General features: G+C 38.9%; 1 long non-coding RNA gene across 2 annotated transcripts; it reads left to right on the forward strand.

The window, feature by feature from the left end:
- Window positions 1-559: 559 nt before the first annotated feature.
- Window positions 560-17,738, forward strand: LOC148222656 (uncharacterized). 2 transcript variants are annotated; one of them, XR_015805731.1, is made up of 5 exons: window positions 560-685; window positions 5,486-5,546; window positions 11,662-11,796; window positions 14,775-14,866; window positions 16,275-17,737. It is a non-coding gene; the product is annotated as an uncharacterized LOC148222656 (long non-coding RNA). The 2 variants fall into 2 exon arrangements; XR_015805730.1 differs by having other exon boundaries at window positions 14,775-17,738.
- Window positions 17,739-19,691: the final 1,953 nt, after the last annotated feature.

The following is a 19,691-nucleotide window of genomic DNA, read 5'->3' on the forward strand; positions in this document are numbered from 1 at the left end:
TCAGACTACAAGTGTCATGAGAAACCAAAAGCTCTGTAGATTGGTTTGTAATGTAGAAACATTGAAATGCAGAAACTCATATCAGTGCACTGAGAAATGTATCCCCAATTCAGTTAGTGCTGTGTGCACCCTGGCAGTATTTAGGAAGGCCAACCATGGATCAGGGTCCTGCAGGGAACTGTGCAGGGACCAAAGCAGGAGCCTCTGCTCACAGACCGTGCAACCTGGTTCCCAAGCTTGGCTTCAGCTGTGGGATATTAACAATTAGAGCTCGTCACTTGTCCACTCCGAGTTATTCCAACTCCTTCTGAAGAGGTCTAAGGCATTTCCAGAGTGATTTAACCCAATATCTGGTTTATGTGGAAGAGCCAGGTGTGAGGTAGCTATGCTCCCCACAGAGGAAATTTATACAACTTTAAGTGTTTAAAGACTGCACATCTAGGGATGCATGTCACCGTGGTTTTCCTTGGAATATCCTCCAGGACCACAGTGACCACCTGATTGGGAAGCAGGGCTAGGAGGGCCAGTGCAGGGCACTGCCCCTGGCTCTCCTTAGCCCCCAGCCACGGCACAGCCACAACCTCACTAGCCACTCCATCCTGGCACGGCCACAGCCTCTCCAGCCACTCCATCCTGGCACCGCCCTCCACTGCCGGGAAGGAGCGCGGCTGCGGAACCTACGGAGGTAAGGGGCTGAGCAGGAAAGCAATCCGTGATGCCGTAGCCCAGGGAGCAGCGCTGTGCCCGCCTGCCTCCAGCGGTTCCGGGGTTTCAGCCTGCGGAACCTTGAACGAGGGATGGGGATGGGGATGGGGATGGGGATGGGGATGGGGATGGGGATGGGGATGGGGATGGGGATGGGGATGGGGATGGGGATGGGGCTCGGGATCGTTATCGGGATGGGGATGGGGCTCGGGATCGTTATCGGGATGGCTGCGCTCCCAACCGCGGCCTTGCAGCGCCACCTGCCGGCCGTGCCGGGCAGCGCAGGCGGGAGCGCCGCCGCCGCCGGGGCCACGGGCGAGAGCGTTCGGTTTTTAAAATAAATTGCATTAGTTTGAGACCTGCAGAATTTCCTGAGAAAATACAACCACTCTGCTTTCTACACTGATCTGCCTCGAATCAAGTGGCTTCCTCGCCTGTCTCAAAAATAGGGAAAGTGTTTGAATGCATCTGTTTAATTGGAAGATGATAACTAAAAGTAAGAGGTATCTGCATCAACTTTTATTTTCCTCAAAAAAGAAAAAAATCTCATAAACCAATTAATCTTTGCAGAGTGCAGCTATTCCCTATGAAGCAAAGGCTAGAATAATCATTCAACTTAAGCTTCAACTTTAGGAAAACTGTCTTTTACTCAGAAACAGCGATTAAATGTGTGTCTAACCTATTGAGAAAATGATAAGTTTAAATATATGCCTACGTGTTTTCCAGCCACCTACAGCTGTGTGCACTAATTTTTATAGCCGGCCACACCAGTATTTAACAAACCCAGGAGCTCAGCAAGACCTGGTGAACTTCCTTGGCTCAGCACCTGTGAGCAGACAGCTCCACTGCCACCTGATTTCTGCAGAAACTCTCCTGCCTCCCTGCTGCACCAGAGCTGTCTCTCATGCACACACCTTCCCATGGGATGGGGCAGGGAAGGAGAGGGAGTTCAATCTAAACTCTCCCTTTCAGAAACATGTTAAACTCATAATATGGTATAGATTTGCTTTTCCAAATTGCCATTTATTAAAACCCAATAAAACTCATCATTTTCAGCTGACTGCTCTTCTAAGAAAACCAGGAAAACCAAACACGGAAGAAAACAGAAAAACAAAAGGGAAAGGGAAAAGAAACTTCACCCGTATGTTTGTAAAACTGTTTTTTTAAAAATGGAAAAAAAATATTACTTTCCATTCTGATCCTTCCTTCTCACCAAAAAACTAAGCAGGTCTATATAACAGGCAAACAACAAACATCTGTGTCGTAGCCTACAAAGCAGTTTCGCAATCAGTCAACAACTGAAAGTGAGATCAGCAAATATTTAGATGACTGTTTCAATTTTTTTTTCACTGCCTGTAGTGCAGACCTAAAAAAGAATTAAAAAAAAAAAAAAAAAAAAAAAAAAAGAAAAAGAAAAAAGAAAAAAAAGCACTACAGAAATAGATATCCTAAACACATGCAAAAAAATATTACACCATTTTCTATGTGTATCGGTTGCATATGTTGTCGTCTAGAGATGTTAGAACTCAAATAAGTCTGAGAGAAGTCGGCTGCAGCCCCACACAGCTGAATTAAACTGTCACACTTAGGACATGAAACCCCTCACCATCCCCAATGGGATGAGACTGTGGGGCTTTCCCAGCTCCCAAGTGGCAGCCTCAGTGCCTGGCTGCCAGAGAAAAGAACAATTAAGGATGGTGGCAATGGCACTGATGGTTTGCACCTTTCTGTGCCTGTGTGTTATCCAGATCCAAACCTTCATTTTACCAAGAAAATAATATTTTCTGCTAATTCTCTCTATGTCTGAAAGTCATCAGGGATTGCCATTACCATAGTGAAAGCAAGGGTAACAATCCTAATATTATCAGTAAGGAAAACCAGCTCTCCTTCCACTACCTGTAGTCTTTGTGTTCTGATAGAATTATAAAGCAACATTTAAGTACATGGATAGAGGAAAAGAGGTGGTTCTCAGAATACAAGTGTGGAATAGTTTCAGTGAGGTAAAAGAACTTTCTTGCCCTAAGTTGGCTATCACACAAGGATTTCAGAAACAAACAACAGGGGAAGTGTTATTTATTTCTGTCATTCCTGACATGTGACATCAGTAACAGTCACCGGTTAAACAGGTTGCACCAAACAAACAGATAAAGTAAGAAAAGTGACAGCAAGAACAACTGTGATTTCCAGAGTTCCAATACTGTTCATATCTGCTGCAGGAACTCTAATGAAGTATTTTCTATCGTCTCTGCTTGCAAAAGAACTTTACTTTACAATTCCTATTTTCAACATTTTCCCTCCAAAAAATAATGTTGCTCAGGGAAAGCAAACAATTTTTCTAATGTCCAGAGACAGAAATTTTGCTGCTAAATCAGCATGAAATGGCTTCTCTCCTTTTCTCAGAACTTCATTTTGTAAGTTGTCAAATCAGGTGAGGCAAGATGGTGGGGGAAAGGTATGAAACAAATCCAGAAATGTAGAATATTTCTGCCATTCACAGAAAATCAAATTATTTTCAGATGGGGGAAGGGATCTTAGTAAAAATAGACTCCAGAGATTGGTGTTATATCTTCCTCCTTGGTTTTCACTATGCTGTCAGAAGGGGCAAAGATACCTCTGGGAAAAACTGCTTGGATAGAGCTTGACAGCTTAACCTTTTCCCTGTATTTTCAATTTCTTGGTTTACCTATAGCATGTCTGTACTTACAGTAGTAGCACCACCTTCGAGGCACTGGTTTAGAAAGCATCTATCAGCATTTCCTCACCACAGAAAATGGCTCCAAATTAAAGGCTCCCTCAATCAGGAAGCAGTTAAAGCCTGCTGAAGGCAAAGCCTGGCTGAGCAGCAGGCAGTGCTGGGAGCACAATGGAGCCGAGACCAGAGCATGCACCTCACTATCTGTCAGCCACCCTTTCTAGCATCACACTAACGAGACCCACTGAAGTCAATGAAAAGGTTTCCATGGAAATCAATGAGGTCTCAGTGAGGCTGTAAAGATGCATCATTAATTTTTTCAGCCTCGCTTTCACACACATCCATTCCCTCTCTAATATCAGTTCTTATACTATTTATATAACTCAGGATCTAATCAAGACATGTACTCCTACTTGCTGGGAGCTGAAAAGATCATGCTGATTTGTTACTTATTTTTTAATATTTAGGAGGTACCCAGTTACACTGTGGATATGGGCTCCATGAGAGCCTGTACAGAGACAGTGAGAGGCAGAGAAGCAGCTTGGATACCTGCACACAAGAACTTTTACATCTAAAGACTCATCACACAGTTGCCAGAGCAAAAATTGCTTAAACCCTAGATCAGTAGAATTTAAATATTGCAATCACTGTATTATTAATACCTAGAACAAGGCCTAATTTTTTGTTGGCTAGTATGAATCTCATGTACAAAAAACCAAAAAAAGACAATATTGGTAAGCATCTTCCCTCTAACCACCATATAGTAAAAAAGCTATCTAAAATCTCCTCTCTTTTCTGCATATACAACACTGCTTTGTTAAAACAAAGCCTTTTCAGGAAAATGTCCATAAAGTTGTTGGTTTATTGCTTCTGGTCCTTTTTAAATTCACAGTTGCTAGTATACATAAAAGAGTTGAGAAGCATGGAAATTAATAACTGCAGAAGCTGTGAGGTGCTAATGGCATTGTATTTCACAAGACTAAAATGTGGGCAACATACTGTATTAGTATTGCAAAGTACAGCACAAACTATAAGAAAAGATTTTAAATTATTTACCTTTCTACTTCAGCACAAATGTCCTATAACCAATTATCATGAGATATTGCCTAGAAATTAACCAGTCATCTTGTGTTTCTATCTCCAGATTTACAATTAGTAATGCTATTAATGTGGATCCTGTACTTAGCATCACTAATTACATTGCTATGAACTAATGGTGTTAAAAATAGCAATAGCCATCAACTACCAATTAATGCTTAATGAGAGCGTATAAACCCTGGCATTGTAATGAATTTCCAAATTATTGTTTCTCATGTGTCTCTTGAAATCATATAAAAATGTGTGTAACCTATGAAGGCAAGCAGTGAATAAAAACCTATTTATCACAAAATTTTGAACAGGAACAATAGGAAAAATGTTTAAGGATTAATCTACACTTTTCAGGCAAGTAAACAGCCAAATAGAAATACACTTTTACCTGTAGACACTCATTTTTATGAAGATAAAAAATACAGTGGTCATTGAGTTAACTGTTGCAGCCTTAAGCATAGCAGGGCAAGATCCTAAAACAAGGGAAGGCTGTGAATACTGTAAATGCATTAATAAACTGCTTTTGTGTTGAACTGTTGTAAAGAGAGTAACACTCACTTCTTCCACACCAAACAGGTTTTGTTCTTTGAAATACTATGGTAGGCAAGACAAAAGAATCTCCATTACCTGCATTTTAAAATACAGCAGGTGTTGTTTACTCCAGCACTTTCAGAAGTTAGAATCAACTTTAAGTCGTAAAACCTAGATGTGTTGTGCCTCGGTGGAAAGAAATAAAGATCCACTACAGATCTGATCTCTGGGGCACGATATGAGGCCAGGATAGACCCAGGGCTGGAAGTTAAAGGCAGAGAACACCAAGGAAAACAGACAGGAACAAGAAGAAAGAATACTGGAAGCAAGTGGGAAATTCTGATTAGCTGGGAGATTCAAGAGATCCCCGTTTATCAGGACAAACTAAACTAGATAGCACTGAAATATCTATGCAGTGTTTCTTTGACATAATCTCAAAATTATGGATTTACTGCTGTTCCCTAACAGGTGGACACTCACTGTGAGCCCTGCTACAGAATGAAGCATCTGCACTGTGAAGCAGCAACAGGTAAGGAAACAAATATTGCTAAAATGGGAAAGATCATCTTTCTGGGAAGGATCCAGTTGGATAAAACCCGTGGGATGACTAAACCCTTGGAATTGAAACCTTGCCACTAGAGGATCACCCTTAATGCAAACTTTGAGAGTTGAGAGAGATGAGTGCCAGAGCAGTGACTGCAGTACAGGCAGAAGGAGCACAAAATTAAACTGCTTTACTCAAAACATGTAAGCATGGGCATAGGATAAAGGATGGGAAGACCAAACATGCTGTAGTCACAGCCAACGTGAGCAGCCCTGGAGGAGCCACCAGGGGCACAGCAACTCCCTCCCTGCAGGGATGTGTGGGCTCTCTCCCTGCGATGAGTTCTCCCATGCTCTGCAGGGCAAATGCAGCCTGGGGACACCAGGAGCAGCTCTGTCTTCCATGGAGCAGTGTAGCAGGGGGGATCCAGACTCACAGCTCCACATGCCAGGTGCACCAAGCTGGGGGAGCAGCCTGGGCGAGGTGCTCTGTCAGCACGAGCTTTCCCGGGGGATTTTCTTCCAAGCGCTCTTTTGTTCAGACAATGTAATTTTTCTCACCTTTGCTCACTAAGCTCTGTGCACAGCTTTGATTAGAAATAAATCCCAGAAATTCCAGATATCTTCCTAACTGTGCTATATCATGAACACATGCTGGGACAACTGTAAAAAGGCGGCAGCTACCACTGGGAAGCAGCTCCATGTTTTCCTGTTTTGTTTTGCATGCCTCTACAAGGAAGAGCAGATGCACAATTCTATACAGGGAAGGCCTTACCCATCTTTTACTTTCTTACCCTGTTTTACCCATGGCAAAATTGAGTACTGAAAGACATTCTATGCAGAGGAACTTTAGAAGACTTTTCTCCCTTTAAATTTCACTTTTTTTCTTGACATGTTTTTTATCTCCATGCTGGGTTTTCAGAGTGCTTTTTGCTGAAGAAACAGATGTTCTGCCACAGCAAAGCAGGGTGGGAGGCAAGAATATGTAAAGTCAGTGGAGACAATCCCCAGGGAGGCTGCAGGTCAGCACACTCAATGCTCCTTCCTCCTGTGAATGGAGAATGAATCCCTGTCTCCTCCCTGACACAGAAATACCAGAGCCACCTTTGCTACACGCTCATTCAGACCCTGATCATCTTAGACATGAGAAGCCTCTTACAAAGGAACCTTGAGACAGGTTTATCTAATGAAAAATCTTTTTTTATCCTTCAACAAATATCCAAATGCTCTAATTGGAAAAGTTTATTTTCTATATATTCTATTCACAATTCTCATACTGGAAAGAATGGCTGATTGCAAACTTCAGGAAATATAGACCAACTTATTTTGTTTTTTGGGAGAAAAAGTATCTTGATTTCAATGCATATACATAAATATATAAAGATAGGGTTTTATGGTTTGGATTTTAAGTCCAAAGCAGTGGAACTTTCTTCAGCATTTTTTTGCTATATACACTCACACAGTGATCTCTTACAGTACTCAAAGGTAATAATTTTTTATATTCATCTTTTCTAGTTTTCCTACTAACAGAATTCCCAGTATCTAGACAGTACATCGTTATGATGAGATTTTCATTCCACTCAGTATAAACCCGTAAACAGTTCTTGAAAATATACCAAGATTATTCTTCCATGTTCTTATCTTTCTTCATCAGCAATATCAAATTCTAGAGCACACAGGTACTCTAGTACTAAAGCAAACAAGCAAAATTAGACCTCTTTTTATGGAAATCAACTAATTTTGATCTGATATTATTCGAAAATATTGGAATTGAAATGTTTCCTTACACCTTGGATCTTCATAAGTCTTTGACCCAAACCAGCGTTACTAATTCAATTACTACTCTGAAAATAGGGATCCATAACACCTTTGCACAGGAAATTGAAATGCACTTGTCTGAGATGATGTTTAGTACGAGACGCTTAAATTTCCTGCACTTTTAAAGATGTAGTCATGGTAGCTTTGAGTCAGGCACCAGAACTAAGAATTTTCATTCAAACCTGCAGCAATCTCCATCTTTTTTCACCAAAAAACATCAATCTACCGTGCCTCCATGGTGGGAAAACAGGCTTTATCTGATGTATTACAAAGGATTCAGAGCAGAACTGATAGTATACAGCTGGGATATTCTGGGAACACATGTTGGGAACACATGCTGGGATTCTGGGAACAGCAGGGAACACACATGTAGATTGACAACCACTGTGGTTAGTTTATATGGTTCAGGGCAAATACTCAAAGCAAGAGTTGTGTAGCCACGCACAGCTCCAGACTCCACGTGCAGGCAGAATTCACTGCTGGGCACCGTGTTAGAGATCATGCCTCTGCTCCTGACATCAAACAATTAATTTTGAAGCTTAGCTGCTCTTTTAAAGTATTTGAAAAGTATGTTAGAGCTTAAATATCTAGAGCTCTAGCATAATTCTTGGAAGTAGATTTGTGGTTTTCATTCACACTACATATATTTATTTCATTCATAATGGGATACTTTAATACAAATAGATTAAAATCTTCTTTGCCTTTTTTCAGTTCTTCAAAGTCTTATTTTTCTGTGGTTTTCTGTTTTTCCAATTACAAGCTAATTTCAGTTTAGTGTCAGGGATTCATATTCAAACTTAGAAATGCAGAGATTTTTTTTTTCCTGTTTTCCACTGGCTCCATCATATGGTAATCTTTTTCTTCAGGCTCACTTCCTTGATGGAAGAGAGAAAAAAAAACCCAAAAAACAAAAACCCACAAAAAAAACAAAACCAAAAACCAACTGGCCCTGACAATATGGCTGTGAGAACATTCTGCTTCACAAAAATAAATTTAAAAAATTTAAACACAATCTATTTATCTTTATATAAAAGAAAATAAATGGGATCTTGAAGCTTTTGTTGTCTCCTTCACAACTATAAAGGAAATTAAGTCTAAATAACAATGTAAAGACATCACCTGCATTCAAATTGATTAATTGAAGACTGATAAGATGAAATGCGTCCATAGTTGAGAAACCAGAAAGTTCTAAGTTTAAATTCTCATGTCTGACACCTTTTTTCAGTGCCTTAACAAAATATTTCTGGGAACACTTCCCTAGACTGTTCACTAAGGTTGAGATAATATGCAATATATCTGTATTACTCCTGTGTCAGCAGAGATTAATTTTGTTGTTGTTATTTAATTTTTGGTAATAAAGAATAAATTAGAATTATTAAATCCAGGTTGTATGCTTACAAACTTTATTATGCAATCAATCAAGTTAATACATCCAAATACATCCAAACCCTCCATTTTAAAAGAATATTTAAAAGATACTGAAATGTAGCTCCCAACTGCTCATTTTTTTACTTCAGTGCCACAAAACTCCCTCCTACTTATTTTTCTTAATATCACTGAAGATGATTGCAGAACTCAGTACAGAACCCATTTTTACTGATACATTTGAAACTTTTCTTGGACACAAAACAATCCTCTACACTACATTATGATTATGAGTTACACAACCTGAAACTTATTTATATATTAAGGAACATCTCAGGTTTATCTCACCCTTATGCAAATATATATAATCTAATGTCTATAAGTTTTCCTTGTCATAAGTCCCACATAATAATATATATTAACTGCAAACAGCCCATCTATTAGATTCTCCCAGCATATACTATCTGAAACAGAAATCAAATCAAAAAAGAAAAGCTTCAGTAGTAAAATAATCTCAAATGAATATTCGTGCTTCTGAAGAGATGATCATCCTAATTATTATGGATGGAAGTGAGAGAAATTCTATATTCCTGAGTGGTTCAGACAGGGCAAAGCACTTAGACCCTGGGAGATATTACTTTGTCTGTGTATGCAGCAAGCAAGGGTCTCGTAACACTGAAGTTCTGCTCATTAGTGCTTATGACAGATGTGCACTCAGTTTGTTAACTCTCAAACCAGGTAATGCATATACTGTAATTTTATTCAATGAAAAAGCTTTTCTGAAGAGCCTCAGATCTCACAAATGTAAATTCCGTCTAAGAGTCTGAATTCTGATTCTTAGAATCTCTGCTCAGTAAAAACCCAGAGTTCTGTCATGGGCCGAGTCTACACTCTGACCCTCACACCAGATATCCACCTCTTAACCACTGCACTTCCAGCTTTTTCTTTCTTGGTTTTCTACAGCACAAGCACAAGACCACTACATGAGGAAAAATGTACATGTTTATTTTTCAATTCAATTGTAACGTCCACATCCAGTGCTACAAGGTGTAGTGACTTCTAACACAAGGTGGTGCTCTCTTCTTAGTAAACAGCTCCAAGCCTGGTTTGCAGCTTGTCAGTTTGTTTTCAAGAACAGCAACCTGATTTTAGAGGCATTTTTCCCCCCAAACCAGAATGTCGATATCAGATATTTAAATAAGTACTCAAGCACTTTTTCCCCCCAAAGGTATTTTGCTGAATGAAATGAAACTTTTCTCTGCATTCTCCTACGAATTCTCCTATCACAGGTCTGCCTGCAGATCTCCCCCTACATCTTGCAGTCTCTAGCTGGTCTCTCTCATCCAGCACACCAGCTGGATGTCACCAGGACTTAAGGCTTTCAAAGGAGATACACAAGCTCTTTCCTCAGAGTCTTCTAAAAACCCCAACAAAATCTAGTTCTTAGGTTTTTTATCAAATGTAAAAGATAATCCCTCAGAGACACTTTATGAACAAGGTTTCCTTGGTACACTCAGTTTCCACTATGAGAATCTAAACACTAAATTAACCCCAACCCAGACACCCTATTAAAGGTACAACAGTTGTTTCTTTCCTATTTATGTTACTAATAATATGTATCAGTATTACAGTTCTTCCATTTCCCTCCTAGGAAAATATGGGTAGGCTTTCATTGCCAGAACTTCCAAATCATCTCTAAAAATATCAATCATGCTTCTGCCCATCAAAACAAGTGCATGTGCAGCACTTTCAGAAAACCAGAAAAACCAGAGCAAAATGAAGTAATCCCACTTGCTCTTTGCAGAAAGTTTTCTTTCAGATGAAAATTAATATTGAGAGGAAGTTTAATCATACGTTTTGCCCAGAATTTTCTGTTTTAGGGGTATATATTTGTCTAGCAGCAACAAAATTGACACTCCAGCGATGCAGGTCAGTCATATACAGGACTCTGACAACTCTTTGGGTTTCAGTGAGTTCAAATCCATAGAAACCCTTGCACCTTGAAGCAGTCACAGCCTTTCATCTCAGTACACACAAAATCACAGGTGACAAACTAATTCCCAGTCTCTTACAAGTCATCCTGACCTTGGGAATAGCGGCCATCTGTGGGAACCCTCTCAGAACTGCAGGATACAAATTACAGAGGTACACCTTGTTAACTATATGAAAATCAATGCATCTAATCCCTTGAGCAGGTGCTAGGGGTGGAAATTTCCTACTAGAAATTGCATCCTTGCCCTGTGCAAAAGTGTATGCTACATAGTGGCTGACTACCTTTTCCATCACCTCCATAAATTTCATGGCAAACTAGAGACAGTGGAAATCCCAAAGCATAAAACAAGCAAGATGAACATTTTCTCATCTCTTCCTCAGAAGTGCACCACAAGAATAGTAAGCATATGGGAAATTAGTTAACTTATAAAGACCCATGTTACATAAACATCTCTTTAATCAGATTACTCTGGTGCCACAGGATTGTGCCATGTTTTATTTCCTCAAAGGACATGCTGTTCGGTTACTATAGCATTTCTATATCTGGATTAATTAGAAACGGAAATGTGGATACAATTAAGTTTGAAATTAAACATTCTGTGTAGGAGGGAAGATAATCACTGCTTTAGAATCATCTGGCTGCTCCAACCTGTGAAGTATCAAGCTATTCTCTCAATTAATTGGAACAGTACTGTGTGTTCTTGGAGCCAGCTAACCGTGGTACTCTGTACAGAGTGTCTGTGGACATTTTGCTTCTCTGACCTATTATTTGACCTGCATTATTTGATGATAATAATAGTAATTAATGTCCCTACGCAACTCTTGATGTCAACCACATCAAGTACTTACACTTTTAAATTACTCTGGTCTGTTGCACCTCTTCTTCTGGCTGCCCTGGGTTCACACCTCCTGCTGTGTTCATCAAGACATCCTGAACAAGGAAACTGAAGTGTTGGTGAATTCAAAGTTGTCCTCTAATTCACAGCAGAATTTATTATCTATTTTGATTTCCATGAAGAAGGATCTTCATAAACAGGATGTTCCCTCAAAACATGAAAAAGGTAAGCTCTCTTCCCCAATCCTGCCTCACATTGAAAAAGAATGTGTGAAAAGTGACCAAGGTTCAAGACCTTAGGAAGGGGGTTACTATTGATGCAATTCTGTGCACACTAATATGAATTTTTCTCTCAACAGAAAGCAGAATAAACTTTTTGCTTTACACTCTTGGGGCTGCAGCAATAAGAACTTAATACATCTCAGGAGGGCCATCAGCAAAACACGCAGATCTCATGATCCAGTAAGCAGATCAGGAAGACAGAACTTCTGACTCGGTGAAAGGTCTTAAAGTTCATTATCCAAATGCTTGCTTCCCTTTTACCTTCTGACCAGCTGTGACAATAGGGAGCTTATATTCTCCCCACCTCCAAGTACAGTGGAAAATAACAGATCCACAGGGTTGAGAGAGAACACCAAGACAGGGAGGTCATACAGACTGTGTAGTCTCCAAATTCAAGGCAGTAAGACAAAGTCTTTCCTTCCTGATAATACTGGTGGAGATATTTATGCTAAAATGCACAAGGAAAGCAGAGTTGTCCAATTGAACTGTGCAAGTAACAGGTCATGGGAAAATTCAGAAGCATCAGAGCAAAGAACATTTCTTCCTGTGGATAGACAGAGATCAGCCCTGTTTGACAGGTTGAGAACAGACGTCTCTATTGTATGCATTATAATTGAAATACCAGAGTAGGTGAGGGCTAAAAATGCCCAAAATGGGATAATGAAAAATAACAAACAAAATTTATACAAGCTCTCCATAGAAAAGTTTCATGTGGAGTTATAACTCAAAGTTTAAATCTGATTTTCACATTTTAGAGCATCCACTGCATACATACAAGTAAAACAAACAAATAAGAAAAGACAATGGAAAATTATCCAAACTGTGTAATTAGAACACCCTGATCTTCTTATTGCCAAGCCCTTGGCTTTAACTACTAGACCACATGGCTCACACCCTAATTAATGCATAAATTCAATGTTATAAAAATTTCCAAATCTTCTTTTCTTTTTTTTTTTTTATAAAGCTGAGATGGAGATTTCCAGTGTCAAGCAATTAGAAGTGTCTTAATCCACTCAGACACGGTCCACAAGGCTTAGCATACAGCAAGTACATTTTCCAGTCTTCTTGTTTGGCTTATTGCTCTTATTTTCCTTTATGTCTTACTTTTTATATTCAATTTTTCACATTTTGTAACCTTAGCCATAATCAGCTTCACTGAGGATGGGAAAAGTCTTAATGGTGTCCTACAAAGTTACATTGAAAATTAAGCAGAGATTTTATTACAAGTCTACGCCACCTACCTTTCTGTGGGGGTTTTATTCATCAAGTATATAAACAGTTCTGGGAACCTGCAGAAGGAGAAATTCTGTGCCAGAAGACTGTAGCATATTCCCCTCAAAGTGTTTGGAAGTAATTTGTAAACATAAGAATGACAGGAATAATAATGATCGACAGAATTTAAATATCACCATGGAAATATTTACAAAAATACTACAGGAGAAAAAAGCTTCTGTGCATGTTTGTCATGAAACTGCAAACTGATAGTCTCATATGCAAATGTTTTTAGAATACAAAATAGGAACAAAGAACAAGCTCCTGAAACTGTTAAGTGTATTACTGAATCAGTGGAACTGTGAAGAGTCTAAGCTATAGAACAGTTTCCTTTTATAACCCTGGCACCTATTTCCAAGGCATGGGCCTTGTTGCAAAAATTTCCAGTTTATCAGAAGACTCCCACATGTGGCCATTAATCCATGCAGAGCATTTTTCTTTTAAGGTTTGAGGATGATTAGGTAACATGCATTTCTTTAAACTGAAAAACCCCAACCCAACAGGGCCTTACTTTTGCCAACTCAAAACAAGCACAGGCTTTAAGACTAACTGAAAGGCTCTTAAACAAGGCTTCTTATCCCCCAAAAAATGAAAAGGCATATTATTTCCATGTATGTGGTGAGTTCCAGGAGGAACTTGGTGGAGGTTATCAGAAAATGGAATGTGACTACGGATCTTGCAAAAAACCTCCTGAAACATACCTCTGTGGTGACAAGACCAGTGGTGTCTACAGTAGCCACATTTTCATCCAACACTTTTTCTATAAAGTTTTAAATAAAATAGTTTTCCTAGGAGATCACTATAATACTTGAGGAAAGGCATTTTTCCAAATGGAAAATTTCAAATTTCTCAAAAGAAAAATTCAGCAAGTACAAGGAATTCATAATCCTTATTCCCTATGATACAATAGACTTCCCTGCTGCCTGTGCTTCTGTTTTCCTGCCTGTAAAACACAGTAAAGACAGAAATACTGGGTGAAGCTGGTTATGAGCTCTTTCAGAAAACTCACGTTTACCATTTCCTGGAGTCGCCAAGGAATTATAGCAGATGCTATCAGAACAGCTCCTAGTTAGGAGACTGAAGTCTGTTTTTAACCTGAAGTTCTATTTGAAGTTAAGCAATCGTCTTTCTGAACATGGCACAATCTGTTCTGCAGTCATTTTGATGTCTAAGCTCACCATTACCGTCATGATATGTAAACCACATCATTGAGTTCTGACCATGGGGGACTTGGAGTGGCTCTGCTGTTTGCTACTCAGTTGTTATTATTATCTTGGGTTCAGACAAAACCAGAAAGTTTGTTATATAACTCTTAAGAAACAATTCTCACGATCAGAAGGCAGCAGACACAAATAGATCCCCTCACACAGGGCTGAAGAAGGAAGGAGCACATCAGATCTAAAGCACAGCAGGCACCATTTTCCTGGTGACCTTTTCCTTGCAGCAAAGCGAAGGCCCTGGTGAATAAATGACCAATTTGGGTCTTTTTCATTTAACTGATTTTTGCCATCTGGGGGCTCCAGACCTGTTCCTTTCTCCCTGGGAAGCTCGGTCCCTGCTGTGAGTGGCTCTCTTGGTCAACAGCAGGAGGTAAGGCTGGTGGCAGCCGCCTGAAGAGAAAATACAACAACCTATTACTGCTTCTTACAGGAACAGCAGCCACCTCCGATTGTGTGAAGAAAGAGAAGGAACACTTGTTTCACCCTCAGCAATCTCCCCTATTTCATCCCTACCTATAAAAGGTATTCACACAGCTCCTACTGAGCTGTGCAATCTCCAGTGTCCTTACAACACAACACTCCTGCATTGCAGCAAAGCATATCACATCTTTGTGCACATCAAAACATGAGGCACTGAAAAATAAAGTTGCCCAAGGTAACAAATGTTCGTAGTCCAGAAGAGACACTCTGTATTTCGAGAAAAAAAAACACTTTTAAAATACAAAAAGGTTACTTTTACAAACTCCCCAGAAAATTTTCAGTTCCAAAAAAGTTGATTGATCCACAAAACAACCCATTTGTTACACTTCCTTATGTCTTCATCCTAAAATACTTGCAAAGCCAAGCTGAAGAATCAGTCAGCCATCTTGCAATAGATCAGACTTTATTTGATCTGCACAATTAGTTTCAACTCATCTGCAATGAGAAGACTCATTTTACCTTGATCCTACTATTGTTTCATATGATCCTAGCACCCCTGACTTTCAGCATCAGAACATATGACAAATAGACACAAAATATTAATGAAACAGATTTTTTAAAATATATGACATGTGAAGATAATGAGAGATTTATTATTAATTTTGCATGACTACTTTATTTAAGAACACTCTTCGGGGTCACTGCCTTATGGCAGGTATCAAGTTTTGCCTTGGCAGAGTATGTGGGATAAAAGTCAAGACACATGTTCCACACAAACAAAAAAGTGAAGCAAATTTTGGCTTTTTAGTTACCAGCTTCTTCATAATAATCTTCAGAGAATATTATGTAAATATTCTCTAAATAGTGCAGAACTTGTTATTTTATTTTTAAGTTATATTCAGTACACAAAAAGATAAATCACACTTGTTCAAATACCGTATATACTGTAATTACACCCTCTAATTTCATGCTTTTGGTCATGCACTTCGCATAAGTAGTTGTAATTACACATTTAAGGCATGTAATCATATAATTATTAAGATTCACAATTCAATTATATAATTAATGTATGCAAATACATAGAACTATCCTGTGACATTGATTTTAAGTAGAATACCCCACTAATTCTGAAGGGAGTTCTGCTTAAAAACTCATTACACAATGCAACTTGCTAATGACTATACTGACAGGAAGAAGGCAGATCCACTGTCATGATTCTTTGGATATCTGCATGAAATTTAAATAACAAACATACAGAGACATAGATAGATAAAAGAGATGATAGAGATATAAATAAAACCAAGCTATACAAACACACATGGATTCTCAAAATGGACTAAAATATTCACAAGCTTCTTTTGCAGGCCAGCATTGGTAAAAAGAGAGACATCTCCAAAAGCACCTTACTACTTCCTAAAGAACTGTCATGTCCTCAAAAAATATATTAAATAACTAATGATCTCTTTATATGTTTCAATTTTTAAAAAATGTTTCATTGTTTCTTTTACAGGAGTAGGAAAGGAAAGAAAGAAGCTTTTCAAAAGTAAGGAATATAGCAAACTCATTTCCACTATGGTTGGTTTTTTGCTTAACCATCAAAAACACTTAACAAATATATAAACCCCATGATTACTGGCCTCAATCTCAGAGCATATTTTTGCTAATGCTGTTAGTAATTTTATTGCCACTCTTTTCTTCTCCTAATAAAAAGAGACTTCTAAAACCAGGAAGGCTTTGTGCAGAACAACACAATAATTAATGGCGGATTCAAGGAGGTTTCTCTCCAAGAGTACAAAGTGGCAGAAACAAGAAAGCCACTGCCAGAGCAAAGGGACAGTCATCTCCCTGTTAAACCACATGGATGATGCAATCACTGAGTCCCAGTGTCCATTCACACTCATCACTGGCAAATTGGATTTGGAAAGGAATTTTAAAATATGACAATATCCTGGTATGAGCTCCACTGCAGAGTGGATTCACCTTCCCCTATACATTCACCTTGATGTGATTTGAGGAATGGGCATGAAGAGTTGAGAAGCAGCTCATTCCCCAAGAAGAGCATTGAGGAAACCATGACCTGTGTGCTGCCACCACCCCCAGCACACACAGTGAACTTGGTTATCAGTAACTCGGTGGGAACATTGTGTTGGAAGAAATACATCAAAGTACCATGTACCTGAGCACATCCAGACTGGAAGGAAGCACCAGGATGTTTTAACTTTCCTCATATGTCCCATTCCCTCTGCCCTTCATAACACTCTATTGTATAAAATCCTATCATTAAATGTATGGTTATGCTGGGGAAACTCCTCTTGGTTAAAAATTGAAGCAGGCATATCCCAATGGAACTCTGACTGGGACTCAGGAGGCCTCAAAACACAACAAAAAAAAAAGAATAACTAATCACCGGGAACTCATTGTCATATGTAACAGATTCATACTCATTCTAGAAATAGGCAGAAAAATAAATTCTCAATTTTTTTTTTTCATTTAAGTTTTTTAGTAGCGTCTTCCTTCAAGAAAAAAGCCAATATCCTGTATGTCTCCTGGCTTGAAGATATAAATCAAAATTAATAGATATTCAACACTATGTGTGATAGCAAAATCAAATATTAAATGATCAGACCTCTGAAATATTAGAACAGCTTTAAATATGCTACTTAGATATTCACAGGATCTGGGATGAAAGTATTATTTTCCACTAAGATTAATATCTATTGTTATTCATCTGAAATAAATAAGGACACATTCATAGTCCAGGATCTTAGAAATTACTATGAAAAATGCTTCACTGTCTATTTTGAGTTTAAGTAAGTAACTACAATTGCATGCTAATGTTCAAAAAAGAAACTGAATTCTTCCAGGAGAGCCCACTCAGGCAACACTATTTACATTGCTAGGTACTGAAGGTCAGAAACAGATATACACCAACTATTTCCATAGTACTGGGAAAAAGCCAAACTCCTCTAGCAGAAAGCTCTGAACTTGAGCCTATTTCATCATCAATTAGCACAACACGGCTCTGATCTTTGGTGGTGTTTCTATCACAGGTTTTCCCACTCCACAAATAACAAATAGCATTTATAACCTGGCCAGCAACATCCCTGCAGGTGATCTCTACTATTTTCAAAGTATTCTCACCTATCGTTGCTGAGGAATAACATAGCTAGCCTTCAAGAAGAATTCATCTCTTTTTGAAAGTACCAATAGCATTTCTCTATTGGCAGTATTTCAAAGAGAAACTACTGCTTCTAGTAGGCTACTGCTTCTAGGCCCTGCAGCTCTTTGGAGAAGGAAAAGCTACTCTGAAGTATTGTAATGCAGAAACATCGTATGATCTGTCTGAAAAATCAAACCAAAGTGAGAGGTCTCGAGGGATCTCACAAAAATAGGATGGCATATTACTATTTTTCAAAAATGAACTTTACCTTCACACAGCACAACCACCATAGGGTTGTCTCCTCTAATTCCATGGGATTTTGCTGAAGTATTGGAGCTGCTGCTGCAAGACACTTTCTGACACAAAACACAGAAAAGAGCTGGTTGTATTTATTCTGCTGCTGCTAACACCTTGTGCTTTAAACACTTTAGTTTACCAGCTTAGGTTTAGCCTTGCAATGGAGGAAGGAAACATCACAGGTCTGAGGGCAGTACATTTCATAGGCCAGACCCATGAACACTCCCAAACACTCCCACATCTTTTCAGTTTTTCCCCGGCGTTTCCTTGATTTTCAGCACCAGCTTACAAAGAGTATTTCTAACTAGACAGGTGTTGGCAAGTTCCTGCAGTGGCTACCTTTTCTTTTAAGAATTGCTGTACTGAATTACTTCAATTCCTTTTTGTTGCTATGTGATTTTAGAAAATTTGTTACATTACAAAGCAAGCAAACAGAGAAAATAGATTTTTTTTTTGCATGTGCCTCTGTTGGCAGAACATGACGAAGTTTCTCTTTTCCTGCTGCCTTAAGGAAAGGGTAAGGAGTTTCCCCTTCTCTCTTAAGTTTTTTTCTGATATTATTTAAGGAAACCTGAAGCTCTTTCCCTAATGTCCCCTGCTCACACACACTTGTGTGTGACTCTTTCTCTGCACATTAAACATTTAGGCTAGCATTTCAGAATTTTAAGTTTGATACAGAGAAGGCAGGGGCTCCTAGCAGAAGTCATCTTCACTTCTGACCCAGAAGGTCAAAGCATATCCCAGAGGCATGTACATACATTTTGTCATCCTGCTCAATGCTACTGTCATGGCAATTGACCACTGCAAACAGGAAAGTCATGAGTCATTAAACGTTATAATTTAGACATATAAGGATTCTGTTGCTGTTGGAAAATCCAGCACTAGACTAAAATAGCATACAGGAAATACCTTCAAACATAGAAGTCAATGCATTCCAAGCCCCTAACTGCAAATTTTCATATTAACTTTTAACAAAAAAAGAGTTTTGAAAAACATGCACGCACACAAAATATTATGCCAGTTTGGAGTCTGTTTTGATAAACTTGAACAGCCTTGATGCAAAAATCAGTGATGCTATAGATTACTTGCACTATAAAAACACAATATTTATTGTTGCTGCCACAAGTGGCATTAAGACGAAAGACATTTTCAGACTGATTGTAGAAAATTATTTATTTCTAATGAGATACCATGGATGTAGTATAGTAGCCTAGCATACTGATCTCATCACCATTTCTGTGGATCAAATTTGAGCTCAGTGTTGAAACATATACCATGTCTTCCAAACGAAGATATTTTGGTGTGTCTGCACCATTCTATGTCATTTGCAGCATTCAGCCCAGCCCATTTCTCCCTTGCCCCTCACCCTTCCTGCCTCACAGACTGACCAGGATGAAAGAAAAGGAGGCTGTGTGTGACAGCTCCTAATGCACAGGGCAGCAGCATTCTCAAGAGCCTGCCTGTGAAAAG

This window comes from Sturnus vulgaris, chromosome 10 (assembly GCF_052056855.1).
Source record: "Sturnus vulgaris isolate bStuVul1 chromosome 10, bStuVul1.hap1, whole genome shotgun sequence".
Lineage (NCBI taxonomy): Eukaryota > Metazoa > Chordata > Aves > Passeriformes > Sturnidae > Sturnus > Sturnus vulgaris.